The 19016-nt window shown below is 39.6% G+C and overlaps 1 long non-coding RNA gene across 1 annotated transcript in view; it reads right to left on the bottom strand.

Moving 5' to 3' along the window:
* Positions 1–19016, bottom strand: part of LOC104982551 — a 76374-nt gene that overhangs the window by 12901 nt on the left and 44457 nt on the right. The gene's annotated exons all lie outside the window — the stretch shown is intronic.

Genomic DNA, 19016 nt, shown 5'->3' with positions numbered 1-19016 from the left:
TCAAACTGTGCTGTTGGAGAAGACTCTTGAGAGTCCCTTGGACTGCAAGGAGATCCAACCAGTCCATCCTAAAGGAAATCAGTTCTGAATATTCATTGGAAGGACTGATGCTGAAGCTGAAGCTCCAATCCTTTGGCTACCTGATTCAAAGAACTGACATTTGAAAAGACCCTGATGCTGGGAAAGACTGAAGGCAGGAGGAGAAGGGGACGACAGAGGATGAGATGGCTGGATGGCATCACCGACTCAATGGACATGAGTTTGAGTAAACTCCAGGAGTTGGTGATGGACAGGGAGGCCTGGCATGCTGCAGTACGTGGGGTCGCAAAGAGTTGGACACGACTGAGCAACTGAACTGAACTGAATGGCCCCTTTATTGAGAATGGATCCATAGGAAGGGCCAAGGAAGGGTTTACACCCTTCTTACTTAGACAAGGAAAGTATATAAAATTATTGCTTTCTGCTGCAGTCCAGGTGGTAGAGCCGAATGGCTAAAATAACAAATGGTTGAAACCTTGATATATTTTGAAGGTAGAAGCAATAGGATATGCTAACAGATTGTGTATGAGATGGGGGAGAATTTAACAACCAAAGACCTCACCCAAGAAGAGTAAAGGAGACACACACAGATGGGGTTGTAAGACATCCAGGGAGGGAACCAGGAAAAAGTACTGATTAGTTCTTGTTCCTCGCCCCATGTGATGACAAAGTGAAGACAAAGCCCCTGACCCTTTATTGAACATGTTAGCAACTAAACTCCAACAGTAAAACGGAGCACCCCGTTCAGCACCCTGTGAAGCCAAATAAGTTGTTTCAAAATTGATATATGGTCCAGTGAATTCCCCTGGTTCTCTTTTCCAAACGTAAAGAACAGGAGGCAAAAAATACAGCAATAAAATACAGTACAAACCTTGAGGATGGATATTATCCAGAACTCCTGGCTGAAGATTTTTGTGAAGCATTATTTTTCACAATAGAATCTATGTTTTATAGGTCAAAAGAAAGAAGATGTGTTCTGTCTTATACCATATTTAATGTCCTCTAAGTCTTGGAATGCCAAAACATCTCTCTTAGTGAATTGTCACCTTGCTGGCTGATGACAGCTTTATCCTGGCAGCAATGATTATTAAATAGATCCGCTACACAGTCAGAGAAGTTAACAAGGGAGAGTGAAAACAAAGAATGATGTGGGAGTGATATAATTTTAAATTTAACAGGGGAAGTACTCGTTACACTGTAATTTTAATAAATGCATATATTTAAAAGCCATGTTTTTTCCTCTTGGTAGAAAAATTTTCATAGACCTGCATATGACTAATTTACTTCTTTCCTTCCTTTTTTCTTTCTGTTCCAGTAATCTAATTACAGACTGTTATACTTTGCCAACAGCTCTCCCTGGGGGAATAATTTTTTTTAACTGCAAAACCAGCACCCATCTGCTCTTTCATCCCTAGCACCATTTCGATGATGTTTATAATTCCTTTTACGGGAATAAAGTATCTGCTCAGTGATTAATAATTCAAAATACAGTAAAAGAATACCAAACAAATGGCCCAGTGTAAGAAAGCAGAATAAGAAATAAGTTTTGAACACAATGCAGTATTTGTCAAAAGCAACATGCTTTATGGGCAGAGCACTGAACTACTGAGCTGTATATTTAAAGATCTAGTGTCTAGTCAAGAATGGCAGTGGGCATTTTTGCCTTCTAAACACCCTGATTGCGTTACTATGACATCATTTGTCTGATGTCTGATTAATTGAAAACTGCCTTCTAGTATATAGCTGTCTTCCTCTCTGCTATTTCAACAACTGATAGTAGTTCTACAGGATTTGTTAAATCACCATGAAATTTGGATTTAATTCATGTCAATCCAAGACTCTCTTCTCCACCCCATTCACCCAAACATCTGTAGCTTTTCATCTTCAGTCTCTGCATTTTAAAGACTGAAAAACAGAGGCTCTCTCCCAGCTTATCCAACCAAATGCATCAACCAGCACAATTACTGACTGACCCAGTTTTACTTTTAGCCACTACACGCATTTCAAAAGAACCAGGAATGGAAATACCTTTTGCCTAGACAGGCTTTCTATGGCATTTAACTCTTTTCAGTGATAAATCTCTGAAAGTGGGGACAGGGAAAAAAAACCCAATGATTCTACGTGGAATCCTTGAATATAAACTCTGAAAACAACTGGAACTCGTTTTGATAGAAAGTGAAAGTGAGGTCGCTCAGTCATGTCCGACTCTTTTCAACCCCATGGACTGTAGCCTACCAGGCTCCTCTGTCCATGGGATTTTCCAGGCAATAGTCCTGGAGTGGATTGCCATTTCCTTCTCCAGGGGATCTTCCCAACCCAGGGATCAAACCCGGGTCTCCCGCACTATAGACAGACGCTTTACTGTCTGAGCCACCAGGGAAGTTTTGATAGAAAGTGAGTGACATTTCACGTGGAGCAGATATCTGGGATATTAGCAAAGTTCCATTTCTTGGCCTGCATGGTGGTTCCATAGGTGTTTATAGCTATTCTTTAAACAGTTCAAGCCCTCTGTGTGCATCTGTATGTATGATACATATCACAATTAAAAAGTAATGGAATTTTCTTTAAAGATCTTCAGGAATTCAAATTCTCAGGTGTACTTCTTCTGAGATTCAACGAGTTGAAGGTGATTATTTCAAGGATTATTCCAGACCTCTGATTCTATATTTATTACATATTAGTCAATCCATCACTGTCAACTTTTCATATTAAAGAATACTTAAAGGTAAAAAATCAGAAAGTATTCCATCTTAATCAAGATTTTTAAATCACAAATAAAGGACACTCATGATATATGTCCTATCACTATAGAATTAGAATAGGAGGTAAAAACTCCAAGTCTCTGCCTCTCCAAACTATTTTCTTCTTCTTTACTGCTCTTATTTACAGACAGAAATTCATTATTAAGCAAACATTTTCTGTGAAGTGACAACAAAATAAAAACAAAAGAAAACCAGACATTTACTTTGAGAGTACAGTTACAAGAGTGCTATGTTTCTCTTTTAAATAATAAGAATTATTTTCAACCAAAACCTTAGGTGTTTGAGTTAGGAAATTATTAAATCACATTCATATACTTCCTTCCCTTTTTTTCTATTACATTCATTGGAATTCAACTTTTTAGTATCTAGTAATAAAAACTGACATTTTAGAAAGAACAATACGAAAATGGTCTTTAAATGCAGCAATTTTCACAAAAAAACAAACCTAAGCCTTTGTGTTGTCTATATTACCCCTCTTTGAGGGAGCAATTCAGGTCCAAAGAACATAATAGTCTTTAAGACTTGTATGGCTAAAAATAGTGAAATGAAGTGCAGATGTAATAAGACTTTACCAGAAACACTGGGAAAACGCCATGTTGTTTAAAGGCAACCACTGCTAGTCTGTAAACTGATGATATGCATGTACTTTTTCAAAGTAATGAAAAAGATGGCAAATAAGAATGAACTTGTGATTCATTTCTTTCCCTCTTAGGAGTAGACAAACAAAAGCACAGTCAACTAAATATTCAAAACATATTTTCTTTTTAAATGTTGCTTTAAAATACTTCAAAATTTTTCTATGAAAATATCTATACTGATTGTTGTAAATGCACGATGACATTATCCACATAAAGTATTTCTTCAGGTCATGGCATTCTTCTCAGTGTTACATTATAACTTAAGGTAAGCCACATAATCAACTGCATTATAATGAATCATACAAATCTTCAAATGACTTATCTAATTTTACTTGTAGAGTCTAAAAGTGCATCATAATTATGCTGTTTTCTACATGTCTCTAATGTTTGTTCTGATTAACTCTAAGTGTGGTTCAGCATCCTACTCTCTTTGAGGAAAATATAAATAGCAAAAGACAGGAAACTAGTTATTAAGGTACCACATTTACATTTTATGTAATTGACAAGAATACATTAAGTTACTTAAATTAGCCCCTTACATTTTGTTTTCCTTTAATCACCTAGGTATTAGGAAGGAAAGGCGTATATATGTGGGTTAAAGTTATAAGAGCAAGCACTATAAAATTAAACTATTAATTTGGTTAAAAAACACAACACTTTTTGAAAGTTATTTGTTTCAGACACTGTGTAAGCCTCTGGAAAAACAAAGATGAACAGAAATGATGCTTACCAGGTTTTTAATGGGGCAAGAGGCGATGGCATTTTGGAAAGGGTTGGAAAACAAATATTACAAGGCAGTGTGAGAAGGCCTACGACAGAGGCAAATTCAACATGCTACGTGGTTGGCTAGGGGGATCGAGCAAGGGGCTGGGGGAAGGAGAGGACAAAATTAGTGAATTCTTAACAGGGAGTAAGAACGTGAAGGTGTACAGAGGAAGGGCAGTCAGTCATCTGTATCCACAGCATATCCCTGAGGAGAGAGAAGAGGGCTGGCTTGCCATTGGCCTCAACTCTGGGTACATGGAGAGTTGTGGATCCGGCCATGCTATTGTGAATCTGGAGGCCAGTTCAGTTCAGTTCAGTTGCTCAGTCGTGTCCAATTCTCTGCAACCCCATGAATTGCAACACGCCAGGCTTCCCGGTCTATCACCAATTCCTGGCGTTTACTCAAACTCATGTCCATCAAGTCGGGTTGGTGATGCCATCCAACCATCTCATCCTCTGTCGTCCTCTTCTCCTCCTGCCCTCAATCTTTCCCAGCATCAGGGTCTTTTCTAATGAGTCAGTTCTTTGCATCAGGTGGCCAAAGTGTTGGAGCTTCCGCTTTAGCATCAGTCCTTCCAATAAACACCCAGGACTGATCTCCTTTAGGATGGACTGGTTGGATCTCCTTGCAGTCCAAGGGACTCTCAAGAGTCTTCTCCAACACCACAGTTCAAAAGCATCAATTCTTCGGCACTCAGCTTCTTTACAGTCCAACTCTCCCATCCATACATGACTGTTGGATAAACCACAGCCTTGACTAGACAGACCTTTGTTGGCAAAGTAATGTCTCTGCTTCTTAATATGCTGTCTAGGTTTGTCATGGCTTTTCTTCCAAGGAGGAAGCATCTTTTAATTTCATGGCTGCAGTCACCATCTGCAGTGGTTTTGGAGCCCAGGAAAATAAAGTTTGTCACTGTTTCCATTGTCTCCCCTTCTATCTATGGGCCAGAGTGAAGGAAAAAAAGAACACAAGAAGGAAAAAATAGCTTGCTCTTCCTTATCGTTCAGGATTCAGCTTCCGTGTGGAGTCAGTGGCCCTCTTTGTGCTGCCCCAGCACCCCCAGTACAACTGCAGAAGGAAATGGCACCCCACTCCAGTATTCTTGTCTGGGAAATCCCATGGACAGAGGAGCCTGGCGGGCTACAGTCCGTGGGGTCACAAAGAGTTGGACATGAATGAACACGCATGCATGCACACACACACACACACACTACAATATTGCACTGCTCTGTCACCACTCCAAGCCTTGAGCTATTCACAATGAACACATTCCCTCATTTAAGTTGTACACTGTTCAGCCTCCTCACGAGACAGTAAGTTTTTGGAGAGTGGAGAGGTGTATTTCTAGCTCCTAGAATAATGCTCGGAAGAAGGCAATGGCACCCCACTCCAGTACTCTTGCCTGGAAAATCCCATGGACGGAGGAGTCTGGTAGGCTGCAGTCCATGGGGTCGCTAAGAGTCGGACACGACTGAGCAACTTCACTTTCACTTTCATGCACTGGAGGAGGAAACGGCAACCCACTCCAGTGTTCTTGCCTGGAGAATCCCAGGGACGGCGGGGCCTGGTGGGCTGCCGTCTATGGGGTCGCACAGAGTCGAACACGACTGAAGTGACTTAGCAGCAGAATAATGCTCGGCATATGGTAGGCACTCGATAATATAGTTGAGAGGAGGAATTAAATCAGCAAGAAAAGAGAAAGGAAAAGTACAGAAGAGGGCAGGAAGTGGGGCCCACAAAAAAAAATGAGCAGGAATAGAGAATAATAACAATAAACAAGCGTCTCAAATGTTCCCCATGGTACCAATCCCTCAGCTGCCCTAGAAATCATTCCCGACCAAAAGTTTAAAAAGAATATTTTGAAAGCACTATGCTGCCACATAGTCTACATATTGCAAAAGCTTGTCAGATTGAAAGCCAGAACATCAACTGTACTTTACACGTACTGCTATTTCAACGGAAAAAAATAAAAATAAATACATCTTTAATGGGGAATATTATGATTGAGAGCTCATTCAAAAAGTAGGGTTTTCAACATAAACTATTAATCTGTTCAGTAATCATATTTGTTAGAAAGGAACAGAGAACTATTGTGTGAACCATAAGTTCAAATTCCTATCCTGAGCACTTAAGTTTTTTCCATAAACATTGCTGTATTAACCTGCCTTTTTTGCATTTTACTGCTGTTACATTCAAAAATTCAATCTTGTAGACAAATGGTAATTCAAGAACACAATTCAAGTGATATGTTACTCCATTTGACTACAAAGGTATATTTGCCCATATAGTTTTCTTTCCGTTCAAATTTTACAACAGCTGGTACATGATATATTTCTGAATACAAAATACACACTCTGCTTTCTCAACTATTGTAACATATAGCAATTTCTACAATCTCCCATCTTCTCTGAAACACTTAAAACAAATTTTAAATTTAAATTACAGGAAAGTTATATATGCCATTTTCTTTGATATAACTTGAATATTTTAATTGTATCCAATGTGGGTTAAAGTAAAATGTCATGAGCCTCATTACTTAAATTTCATATAATAAAACCATCTTCGCTTGAAGTATTTTGACATATACAAGGAAACACTGTACCGGTATTGCTAGTCAGCAAAAATTAAATATCTTTTGGCATAATAATTCCCCCTGCACTGGGGGGGATATTCTTCCAGTTTGAGTACACTTTTACTTCTACTTCATCTTTAGAGATGTGAATCCTATTAAAAGAAAAGATACACTTAAAAGGAGAAAATTAAAATCAGTGTTCTCATTGATAAAGAATCTCCTTTGAATAACTTATAGATTCATTTCCAATAACAAAAAAGCTTTTTTTAGCTTGACAACCCAGCCACCACCAATGACAGGTATACTCTTTAACGAGGCAGCAGCGGAGTGAATTTCATTAAGTGTACCCGAGTCCCATCCTGCTAGAATAGATGATTACTGGTCATTGCTTGGCTTGTATATATTCACTGAAGTCAATATGCACACCCCCAAAGAGAAGGGACAGCTGGGTGACCCTGACATGTCTAATACACCTGGAAACTGGCTTCCATTCAACAGGCCACAGTGAGCACAAGACTCATAAGGATGGCTTGAAAACGATCAGTTACCATAAACATGCAAGATTTATATTACTACCAGTAATGGCCAAAAAAAAAAAAAAAAAAAAAAGTCATTGATTTCTCTCCTTCCCTTCTATGTAAGATCTGAACCACAAGGGGGGAAAAAAAATACAGACTGAAAAGTAACCAAAATGGCCTCTTGCCCTAATGTCTGTACACAATACCCACAGCAGGAAATGCACGGTGAGTAGACGGATACCATCTTCTGGTGCCCGGTTACTGTAATTGCCTCGTAACTCATCTCACTGCTTTTGCCCTTGCCACCTTGCAATCTGTTCTCAACACACAGCAATCACAGTAAGCCTTTGAAGCTAAAGCAGTCCATAGCACTCCTCCACCTACCACCCCCCAGAGCCTCTCACTTGGGCCAGAGAAAGAGCCAGCACGCTTCCACTGGCATGCAGGGCCCTACAAAACCAGGGTCTCCTCCGCTAGCCTCCACACTTGCTGGCCCCTCGCTGTTCTGTCACACTCAGGGTCTCTGCACTTGCTGCTTCCTCTGCCTAGAATATTCTCGCTGCACGGAGCTAAGCGGGCTTCCCTGGTGGCTCAGCTGGTAAAGAATCCACCTGCAATGCAGGAGACCTAGGTTCGATCCCTGGGTTGGGAAGATCCCCTGGAGAAGGGAAAGGCTACCCACCCCAGTATTCTGGCCTGGAGAATTCCATGGGCTGTATAGTCCACGGGGTCACAAAGAGTCGGACACGACTGAGGGACTTTCACACACACGTGGAGTCAAGTGGTGTCCTCTCTTGCTCACCTGCCGGTCTTTGTTCAGCTGTCGCCCTCTCTGCGAGGTCTTCGCTGACCTCCACGTCTCAAACTGCAACGTCCCTGTGCTTCTAGCCTCCCCATCTCCCTTTACTGCTCCAAAATACTTAGTGTCTCATTGCAGTATTTTAATAACAGGGCTTAATTTCTGACTATAAGCTCTATGCAAGCAGGGATTTTTTGTGTTTCACTCAATATTATACCTCTAAAACTTAGCACAGGACATAGCAGGACATCGGTAACTCTATGATATAGCAAACTCTATTAAACTCAGGTTCAAGCCAAATGCTCCTAAAAGAAGGGGAAAAGATTGCCTAAATAATGCAGAATGGAAATGAGATTTTTCTCTTTTTTAAAAATCATCACATGCCTAGTGAATCAGTAAGTTGATTAAACTCAGGAGAATTTCCACATATTCAAAAAATCTTTTATTTAACCAAATGCTCGATGTGAAATTAGAGAATAAATTTCAAATCCATCTTTGACCAAAAATTTCAAAAACAAAAATAAGAAGTCTTTAATGTGAAACACATTCAGTAATTAAATTAGTTATATATGCCTTTGATTCTCTTCTCTATGGAATCAGAATTGTCATGAAAATAAGGACATACCAGTACCTCTTCATTTTGGTCCCATGAACACCTACACATACAAATACTGTACTTTGGCCATTGTATTGTAAGTGCTTAGTAGATGATCACAAATAGCTCAGTGCAGAAACTACTGCCAGAAAATGTGGGTTTCTGAGGGACCAGAGCAGGAAGCCTTTACCTTGGTAGTTCTGGGCTCCACTCATTGGAATGTGAAGAAGCCAAGTCTCTAGCTGCCTTTCAAGTACTGATGGCAAATGAGTCAAATATTTTAAAAAAAAACACAATCTTTTTTATGAAACCAAAATCTCACAAACAAGATCTGACAAAATTATGACTTCTATAGTAGCTGTTCCAGGATTAAACTATCTGAATCCTTATGTCAAACATACTTTTATGCCATTTTATTTCAATGGCCACATCAAGAAAAGAAGAGTTGTCATTCGTACAAGGTTTGACCTCCACAATGTGTTCATTCCCTTCCCCAGCAGCCTGTAGCCCTGACAATCTTTCGAGAACAAGCTCTGTGCTTCATTTCCTGTGTGTCCATATTATTTCTACCCAAGAGGTCCTTGAGGGAAGAAACCGTCAATTAATAAATAATTTGACAAGGATGAGTCCCTGTTTATAATATCATCAAAGAAAAACAAGCTAAAATGTTTATCAATAATGGGAAGCGAAGCTGCAGGCGTCAGCAGGGTGTAATAACAGGCAGAGCTGCTAGGCTCCCTCCGCTAACAGCAGGTGAACAGGAAGGACTTCGCGTAAAGGTACGATCCCATCACATCTGCCTTCAGAGGCCTCATCACGATCCCGTCACATCTGCCTTCAGAGGCCTCGCCTGCTCCTTTCTTCATCTTCCCGCCTCCTCCTGTTGTCCACTGGGCTGCCATTTTGTTGTTACACTAACTGATATTCTCACTGACTAAAAACTAAGCAAGTAGCTCAATTTTTTCATAGGCTTTTGTTTTAATCTGACAATACAGTTGATGGGACAGTATTACCTCCATTGTACAGATGAGGAAACAGTGGTCTAAGTGAAGTGATGTAACTTTAACTTGTTCAGTGACACAGTGTCTCAAAGAAAAGGCTTCACGTCAGGCCTGACTGACGCAAAGCCTACGCCCCAGTCCTGTACCTGTTCTGCCTCCTGCCTGTCTAGAGTTGGTTATATGTCCAGTTGTGCGGCTTACACACTTTCATGTGATTGAGTTTCCCATGACTTAGCACTCCAACCGGTTTGTACAAGAAAGCTGGCATATAATTACAGAATAAAGGGCAGTATATAAGAATAAAGAAAATGGAGATAATATTTGGAAACAAAGAGAACAGGAAAGCCCCTGAAAATACACTGGATTAGCTTGACCTTGTCCTAGGTGTGAGCAAGGGTTAGTGTCAAGCCTGCCTTAAGAGGATGCTAGCTCCAGTAACTGGAGAAGGAAATGGCACCCCACTCCAGTGTTCTTGCCTGGAGAATCCCACGGACGGAGAAGCCTGGTAGGCTGCAGTCCATGGGGTCACACCGAGTTGGACACGACTGAAGCGACTTAGCAGCTCCAATAATATCTTAGTATTCATGTTCAAAAGGAATTACTGTATATCCCTGAAATAATTAACACAGGGCTAGACACAAAGTAGAACTCAAATGCCAGGACACAGAAAAGTTTGGAAAGTGGTGATCATGGTTTAATTTGGACATTCCCCAATTTTTCAAGCTACAGAGAACCGAAAAAGAGAGGGAGCCACTGCAGATAATCTTTAAAGCCTGGGTTTCAATGGGATGTAGGACTTTGGTACCTCTGGTTACTAAAGTGATAAGATGAAAACAGAGCATGTCTCAGGAAAGGGAAATGGCTGGAGGAAGGTATAGTGTGCATGAGAGGGAGGCAGTGAGGAAGAGAGACTAGTTCTATTTTAAGAAGGATAAATGCTGTAGCAGAATGCCATGAAATTCACTTAGCATCTTAACAGACTTTAAGAATTCTACCACGTGAGCACTGCAGTAAATTTTTTCTACTTAAGGGAAGTACGATATGGGAAAAGAGTTATCATTTTCGTTAGGTATTTGCTGTGTGCCAACGATGTTATCCAGGGAGACACACAAACCACGTGCACAGGGATAAACATGGTATGAAATACAGTTGTATCATGCATATCATCACAATACGAACATTTCTCTTCTGTGTTGATAAATATATTTCTATCCACACACATATATCTGTGCATGCTTTGGCAATTATAGGCTTACCTTGTTTTACCATGATTTGCAGATAATTTTTTACAAATTGAAAGCTTGTGGCAACCCTGTATCCAGCAAAACCTATCGGCACCATTTTTCCAACAGCATTTGCTCACTTTGCGTGTCTGTGTCACATTTCAATCATTCTTGTAATATTTCAAGCTTTTCATTATTAATTATTGTATTTGTTATGATGCTCTATGATCAGTGATCTTCTTTAGCATATCAAACTCATATTTTTATTATTACTTAAGATGCGAGAAGGGTCTTTAAAACTTTAATTCAAATTTAAATTGATATCCTTGTCAATTGTTTAAAATTTATTTTTAATTGGAGGATACTTGCTTTACAATGCTGTGTTGGTTTCTGCCATACATCAGCATGAATCAGCCATAGGTATACATGTCCCCTCCTTCTTGAACCTAGCTCCCACCTCCACCCCATCCTACCCCTCTAGGTTGTCACAGAGCAACAGACTGAGCTCCTTATGTTGTGAAGAAAATTCCCACTAGCTACCTATTTTACAGATGGTAACGTGTGTTTCAGTGCTCCTCACTTCAGTTCATCCCATCCTCTCCTTCCCAGGCTGTGCCTACAAGTCTGCTGTCTATGTCCGTATCTCTATTCCTCCCCAGCAAATAGGTTCCTCAGTACCGTTTTTCTGCATTCTATAGGTATGCATTAATAAACATTTGTTTTCTCTTTCTGACTTTCTTCACTCAATCAGTGATCTTTAAGTTACCATTGCAAAAAGATCAAGACTCATTGAAGACTCAGATAACGGTTACCATATTTTAGCAATAAAGTATTTTTTTAATTAAGTATGTACTTTTTAAAGACATAATGCTATCGCACACTTAATAGACTACAGTGAAATATAAACATCTTTTTCTGTACTGGGAAACAAAAAAGATTGTGTGACTCCCTTTATTGTGATAGTCACTTTACTGTGGTGGTCTGGAACTGAATCCGCAGTATCTCTGAGGTATGCCTGTACTTATAAATAATTCAGCTAATTCCCCCAAAATTTAATCCTTGTTGAAATGTGTCCTTTAAAAAGCTGATGGCACACTTTGTAAAAAAAAAAAGAGCTTAATAATGAAGGGTCATGCTTAAAAAGATGTGCATATGAAACTGTATTTTTCTTTCTCACATTAATTCTGCATTTTCCAAATTGAATAATAACCATGATATTTTTAACAAGATAATTTTCACTCTCTTTGCATATAATAAAAATGTCAGAGTCTTAACTTTTCATGCCTACACAATGGATTACAAGGTTATAAAAATGTATTCAATATAAAGGTTTTCATGAGGTTTATAATAAAATGACTAGGAGAAATGAAAACGAGATTAGAAACCAAAGAACTAGATTTCAGTCCGGACTCTACCACAGATCAGTTATGTGACCTTGACAAACTGAAGAATATCAAGCCTATCGCTTCCAAAAGTCCAAATCCCAACTGATTATATCTGACATGGAAGTTGAAACTTATCCATCCCTGGGCTAGTAAGTTACCTGTGCTGAACTTTCTCTAAACTATAAATCAAGAGAGTTACTTGCATCTGAGTTACTTTGCAAACCCTCTCAGACTACCAAAACGTCAGAGTCAGAGATCTAATCAGTTAAAAGCACCTGCCTGCCTGCTAAGTTACTTCAGTTGTGTCCGACTCTTTGCAAGCCTATGGACTATCAGTTCAGTTCAGTTCAGTCGCTCAGTTGTGTACAGCTCTTTGCGACCCTATGGACTGTAGTTGGTCACAAAAAATAGTCCATCAGGCTCCTCTGTCCATGAGATTCTCCAGTCAAAAATACTGGAGTGGGTTGCCATGCCCTCCTCTTCAGGATCTTCCTGACCCAGAGATCAAACCTGTATCTCTTACGTCTCCTGCATTGGCAGATGGGTCCTTTACCACTAGCCCACCTGGGAAGCTCTGTTAAAAGCACCGTTCCTATTAAATCTGTGAGACTCTTTTAGCCTCAGCCTCCATCTTTTTCAAAGAAAAATCCTTAAGTTGCCATGTACTACAATATTCTTAATTAACAGAAGGAGAATATCATTCAGTAAAATAGACAACAGGGGCAGTAGACTGGGCCACAATCTTAGCAACCTTGGCATTTGATGGTATCAAATGACCAGTTAGGATGTGACCTAAGATGATTTAAACGTTCCTTATGACGTGAACCTGATTTCTAGCATTAGCAAATCCCCTACAAAGACCTCTGCCACTCAAGCTTAATGATGGACTTTCCAACGTGTCTTCTCATCAGAGGAATTTCCGGTAATAGGCGAGTCATGGAGAAGGACAGATGAGTAGTTATGAGTCTGTATCTAAAAATACTCTGAAAAAGTCAATAAACCATGATGAAGGTGGCCTAATAACACATTTCAGAGCTGGCATGCCATACCCTGTATAAGGTCCTGAAGTTCAGTACAGTGACAAATTAAGCCATAAGCCAGCAGATACTGCAGCTCTTCAACAGAAAGATCTAGCCAAAAGCTAAAAACCCTCTCACTCTGGTGACTTCAACCTTCCTGGAGTAAAAGATGAAGAAAGAATGCAGAACAAGATCATATTAGTCTTACATGAGAAAACAGGGATGTAGGTATAAATAGTTCTGGGCAGGAGTAATATTCAAAACATTGTACAACAGCTACTACATAGGTACTGATCAATCAGAAGAAAGCCAGCCACAGAACTAGGACAGTCACACCACCGCATGCCAGCTAGATATAAGCTCTGATTATACACAGAAATATTGATCGAGTAGACTGAAAGAAATTTATATATATTGCTAGATATATAAAAAGAAATTTATACATATTGCAGAATATTGAGCTGGTACAATGCCAGAGCCCAGAAAGAAGGACTAATTACTCTTCTCTGGATTCTGAGATTTCTAAAGGTAAAATGTACATGAACAATCTGTCTACATTTGAATAAAAGATATGGTATATTCAGAATTATTTCTCACAAGTACAATTTTCTAAAAGCTAAAAACTCTTAACCGCTAATTTTTTGCTCTTTAAATACTACATAGTAAAGATCCAAAAGGAGCAGCTGTTTATATGAATATATTCTCAAATATATTTTCTAAGTCCAGCTAATTTGATTATTAATAGTAATCATTTAAAGCTTAGTTTTTTCTAATGAAATACATAAGGATCAACCTAAATTGGAATACCTGGAAAATGCTTTGTACACATGACTTTTAGCCAAGTTTGGAGTACCCAACCTCTATCACAATGATCTTTCCTTTAGTAAAAACATAGCATGTGCTATGGTCTCTGAACTGTTGTATATCTTGGAGTCTCTAAAATAACTCTATGAGGTAAGAGTTTATTATCTGTAAATGCAGTTGATTTACTCATACATGTTTTAAGCCTAGGGTGAAAGTCATATCTACGTTGGAAATTACATAGCTTCAATCACTTTTTTTTTAAAGTAAAAAGCAAACAAAGACATGAACAACAGTCAACAGCTGAGGTCACAGCTGAAGTCCAAACCCAACCATATGCATTTTTATTTTCATCCACCATGAACTAGGGAACTGAACTTACTGAGAGCTTTCCATATGCCAGACATCATTAGACACGATTCAATCTCATGGAATCCTCACCACCACCGTAAGAAGGGTATTTCTAGTCCCATTTCACAGATGAGAAAACTGAGGCTCAGAAAGGCTGAGTATTAACTTACCCTAGACAGTCAGAGTGGAGAAGGCAATGGCACTCTACTCCAGTACTCTTGCCTGGAAAATCCCATGGACGGAGGAGCCTGGTAGGCTGCAGTCCATGGGGTCGCTAAGAGTCGGACACGACAGAGCGACTTCACTTTCACTTTTCACCTTCATGCACTGGAGAAGGAAATGGCAACCCACTCCAGTGTTCTTGCTTGGAGAATCCCAGGAACGGGGGAGCCTGGTGGGCTGCCATCTATGGGGTCGCACAGAGTCGGACACGACTGAAGTGACTTAGCAGCAGCAGCAGCAGACAGTCAAAGAGTGGACAGTAAATCAGAGCTCCAGTCCTGAGATCAGTGTTCCCTAGGCTGCACTCTGTGGTTTCCACAGCACAGACACAACCGGCATTCAAAGTTATGACCAGACATCATCAAGACAAGGTAAATGTAGAGTCAGTAAAATACATCCAAGAAGGGCAATAAATATAACATTTTAGGAAAAAAAACTGAGAAGTTTTTCTAAGTTATTCAGTGTACTTTCAGCAGTTTTGATATTAAACTCATAGTGACCTTCAAAAGATATGTAATCTATATTTTACATTCCATTGAATCCTAGCTATAGAAAAGTGTGCTTCACAAAAACAGACTCGGGATGTTTCAAATTCATAGACATTTTCTAAAATTAGTAATATTTATTCAAACTGCTCATTATTGATATTAGGATATAATTTAAAATAAGAGAATAAGAGTAATAGAATATGATCAGGACGGTGCCAGAAAACAAGTTTACTAATATTTTATCTGTTTTTATTTTCTAAGGCTCATAATGTTTCAACCTGCCTATATCATCATTCCAGGGATTAACAGCTGGCTTGTTGAAAGAGGACAGAAAAGAAAAGAACAGACTGATTCTTGACCTTCACGCCTTTTGTAATGAATTCCAACCAAACAAATTGCCTCAGAACATTTTTAATTATCAAGGGATACACTTAAACTGAAAATATCTCTTAGCATATTTTTATTTTAAAAGTAGTAAAAAAAAATTAAGGACATTAAAAGGAGAATTTTTCATGTACTGTTGACTGGCTTAGGAAAGCACCATTACTGTACTCTTAAATTCAGGTACCATCACGTTCCCTCAATGACACCAACATCAAATAAAAAAGACGAGGAGCAGCTGAAGTATTTCAAGACAGAATACTTCTGGCCGAAGCCTTTGGAGTTTCTAATCAGGCTGACAGAAAGAGGTCCGAGGTCTATGTTTTCCATTCCAAGAGTGTCAGTTACATGGTAAAACTTGTCCAGGAGCACAGGATTACTAGCTAGAACATTTAGAAACAAATTTGTATCCTCAAGGATTGCAGTCCCAACAGAGTGCTAACCCCATTACCTGAGGAAAAAGGTTTGAGGCTGACTCTTTAAATGGAATGTAAGAGGTAAAGCAATCGCTGCTGCTGCTGCTAAGTCGCTTCAGTCGTGTCCGACTCTGCGACCCCATAGACGGCAGCCCACCAGGCTCCCCCGTACCTGGGATTCTCCAGGCAAGAACGCTGGAGTGGGTTGCCATTTCCTTCTCCAATGCATGAAAGTGAAAAGTGAAGGTGAAGTCGCTCAGTCCTGTCCAACTCTTAGCGACCCCATGGACTGCAGCCTACCAGGCTCCTCCATCCGTGGGATTTTCCAGCCAAGAGTACTGGAGTGGGGTGCCATTGTCTTCTCCAAAAGCAATCGCTGGTGCATCTCAAATACGTTCTCTAGAGAGAGCATGAGCAACCCACAGGGCCCTCAGAGGTTTTTTTCCTCTCAAAATTAAAAAAAAAAACAAAAAACCTGAGAGTATCCTAGACACCCATTCCTTCTTAGTCCTTTATATCAGAAAGTTAAAACACTACATATAGACGGGACATTATTTGTTTAGGAAGCAAATTTCTCATTCTACATACAAACAGCTTAAAAGTTATTTTAATTTATGGGAAAGTATGAAGAGTACCAGGTTTTCAAGTAAAAATAAATATCTATTGGGATAGACTTAAAATAACTTTAAACAAAATTCTGTGTCATTATTTTAAATCCCTCAGTTCAGATTAGTTTAGTCGCTCATCGTGTCCCACTCTTTGCGACCCATGAATCACAGCAGGCCAGGCCTCTCTGTCCATCACCAAGTCCCAGAGTTCACCCAAACCCACGTTCATCGAGTTGGTGATGCCATCCAACCATCTCATCCTCTGTCATCCCCTTCTCCTCCTGCCCCCAATCCCTCCCAGCATCAGAGCCTTTTCCAATGAGTTAACTCTTCACATGAGGTGGCCAAAGTACTGGAGTTTCAGCTTTAGCATCATTCCTTCCAAAAAACACCCAGGACTGATCTCCTTCAGAATCAGTCTGGTTGGATCTGGTTGGATCTCCTTGTAGTCCAAGGGACTCTCAAGAGTCTTCTCCAACACCACAGTTCAAATGTATCAATTCTTTGGCATTCAACTTTCTTCACAGTCCAATTTTCACATCCATACATGACCACTGGAAAAACCATAGCCTTGACTAGATGGACGTTTGTTGGCAAAGTAATGTCTCTGCTTTTGAATATGCTATCTAGGTTGGTCATAACTTTCCTTCCAAGGAGTAAGCGTTTTTTAATTTTATGGCTGCAATCACCATCTACAGTGATTTTGGAGCCCAGAAAAATAAAGTCAGCCACTGTTTCCACTGTTTCCCCATCTATTTCCCATGAAGTGATGGGACCGGATGCCATGATCTTCGTTTTCTGAATGTTGAGCTTTAAGCCAACTTTTTCACTCTCCTCTTTCACCTTCATCAAGAGGCTCTTTAGTTCTTCTTCACTTTCTGCCATAAGGGTGGGTGTCATCTGCACATCTGAGGTTATTGATATTTCTCCCGGCAATCTTGAGTCCAGCTTGTGCTTCTTCCAGCCCAGCATTTCTCATGATGTCCTCTGCATATAAGTTAAATAAGCAGGGTGACAAAAGGAGCCTTGACGGACTCCATTTCCTATTTGGAACCAGTCTGTTTTTCCATGTCCAGTTCTAACTGTTGCTTCCTGACCTGCATACAGGTTTCTCAAGAGGCAGGTCAGGTGATTTGGTATTCCCATCTCTTTCAGAATTTTCCACAGTTTATTTGATTTGGGCAACATTTACTTTCCCACCCCAAGTATAGATCTAAAACTTGAAATCCTGAAGGAAAGGATTATTAGAGAATCCAAAACCACTCATGTACCCAAAATTTCTTCTAAGGAGTTCTGAAAGGAAATATTTGATGATGAGAATAAAACTATAAGCCAATCAATGCACATATATGAAAATGGCTTAAATTAAGGTTCTTTTTCTTTCTGGTCATTTCCACACAAGGCTGACACATTACACGTCAGGAGTCAGCAGGTCTGCCACTGAGCACCGATGCTCAGTAAAAATGCATTTCCTCTCCAGCTGCAAGTCTCTTCCATCTTAGAACATCCTCACAGGCTGGTCCTCAAACTGGGGACCGACCTCAGGAGTGGATGACTTCCTATTTCCTGACCATTCAGTGTCCTTCAGGGTCTCCTGAAGTCTAATTTGGCATCTAGACATGGGTCTTTAGATCTTGCAACAATATGCTAACTACATGGGTTAAAACACAAAAACGTATAGAGAGAATCCTTACTCCAGAAAGTTTACATTCCTTAAGATGAAAAAAATGAGGTCAAAGGAGCTCATGAATTTTTAAGTGATTTATTTCTGCACTCATAAAACTAATTAGGAAACGCTGTCACCTGTATTTAACATTGCTTTGAAGCCTCTTTCTTTACCTCACTGGGGGAAAAAATAATTCTTAGCAAGTATTAAGCAGGAAGCATAAAAAATTTCACAAATGAAGTGGTTATAATAAAAGAACAAAAAGAATAACAGGAAAAGTCACCAGATGCCAGATATCACAATTATACATGCTACCAATTAATTATACTAAGCTTTTTAATATTGTAAGCATTGGGGAAATATTTAAAGACAAAAACTTGGAGAGTCTACATTTGGTGTGAGGGGTTTACACACATAATGACTATTTCAGGGACTATTACAAATGAAAAGTTCCATTTGTACACAGAATGAATAAAATAAAGCAACAGAGCTATAAAATTTACATTATAAAAGCCTATTCTCCATAGGTTTATTAAAATGTTACATGAATAAATACTGTGCTACGCTTAGTTGCTCAGTTGTGTCTGACTCTTTCGAGACCCCATGGACTGTATACTTCAGGCTCCTCTGTCCACGGAATTCTCCAGTGAAGAAGACTGGAGTGGGTTGCCATGCCCTTCTCCAGGGGAACTTCTCAACCCAGGGATTGAACCCAGGTCTCCTGCATTGCAGGCAGATTTTTTTTTTTTTTTTTACCATCAGGGCC

Source organism: Bison bison, unplaced genomic scaffold (genome assembly GCF_000754665.1).
Source record: "Bison bison bison isolate TAMUID 2011002044 unplaced genomic scaffold, Bison_UMD1.0 scf7180017864533, whole genome shotgun sequence".
NCBI lineage: Eukaryota > Metazoa > Chordata > Mammalia > Artiodactyla > Bovidae > Bison > Bison bison.
This window is presented reverse-complemented; position numbering and strand designations above follow the sequence as displayed.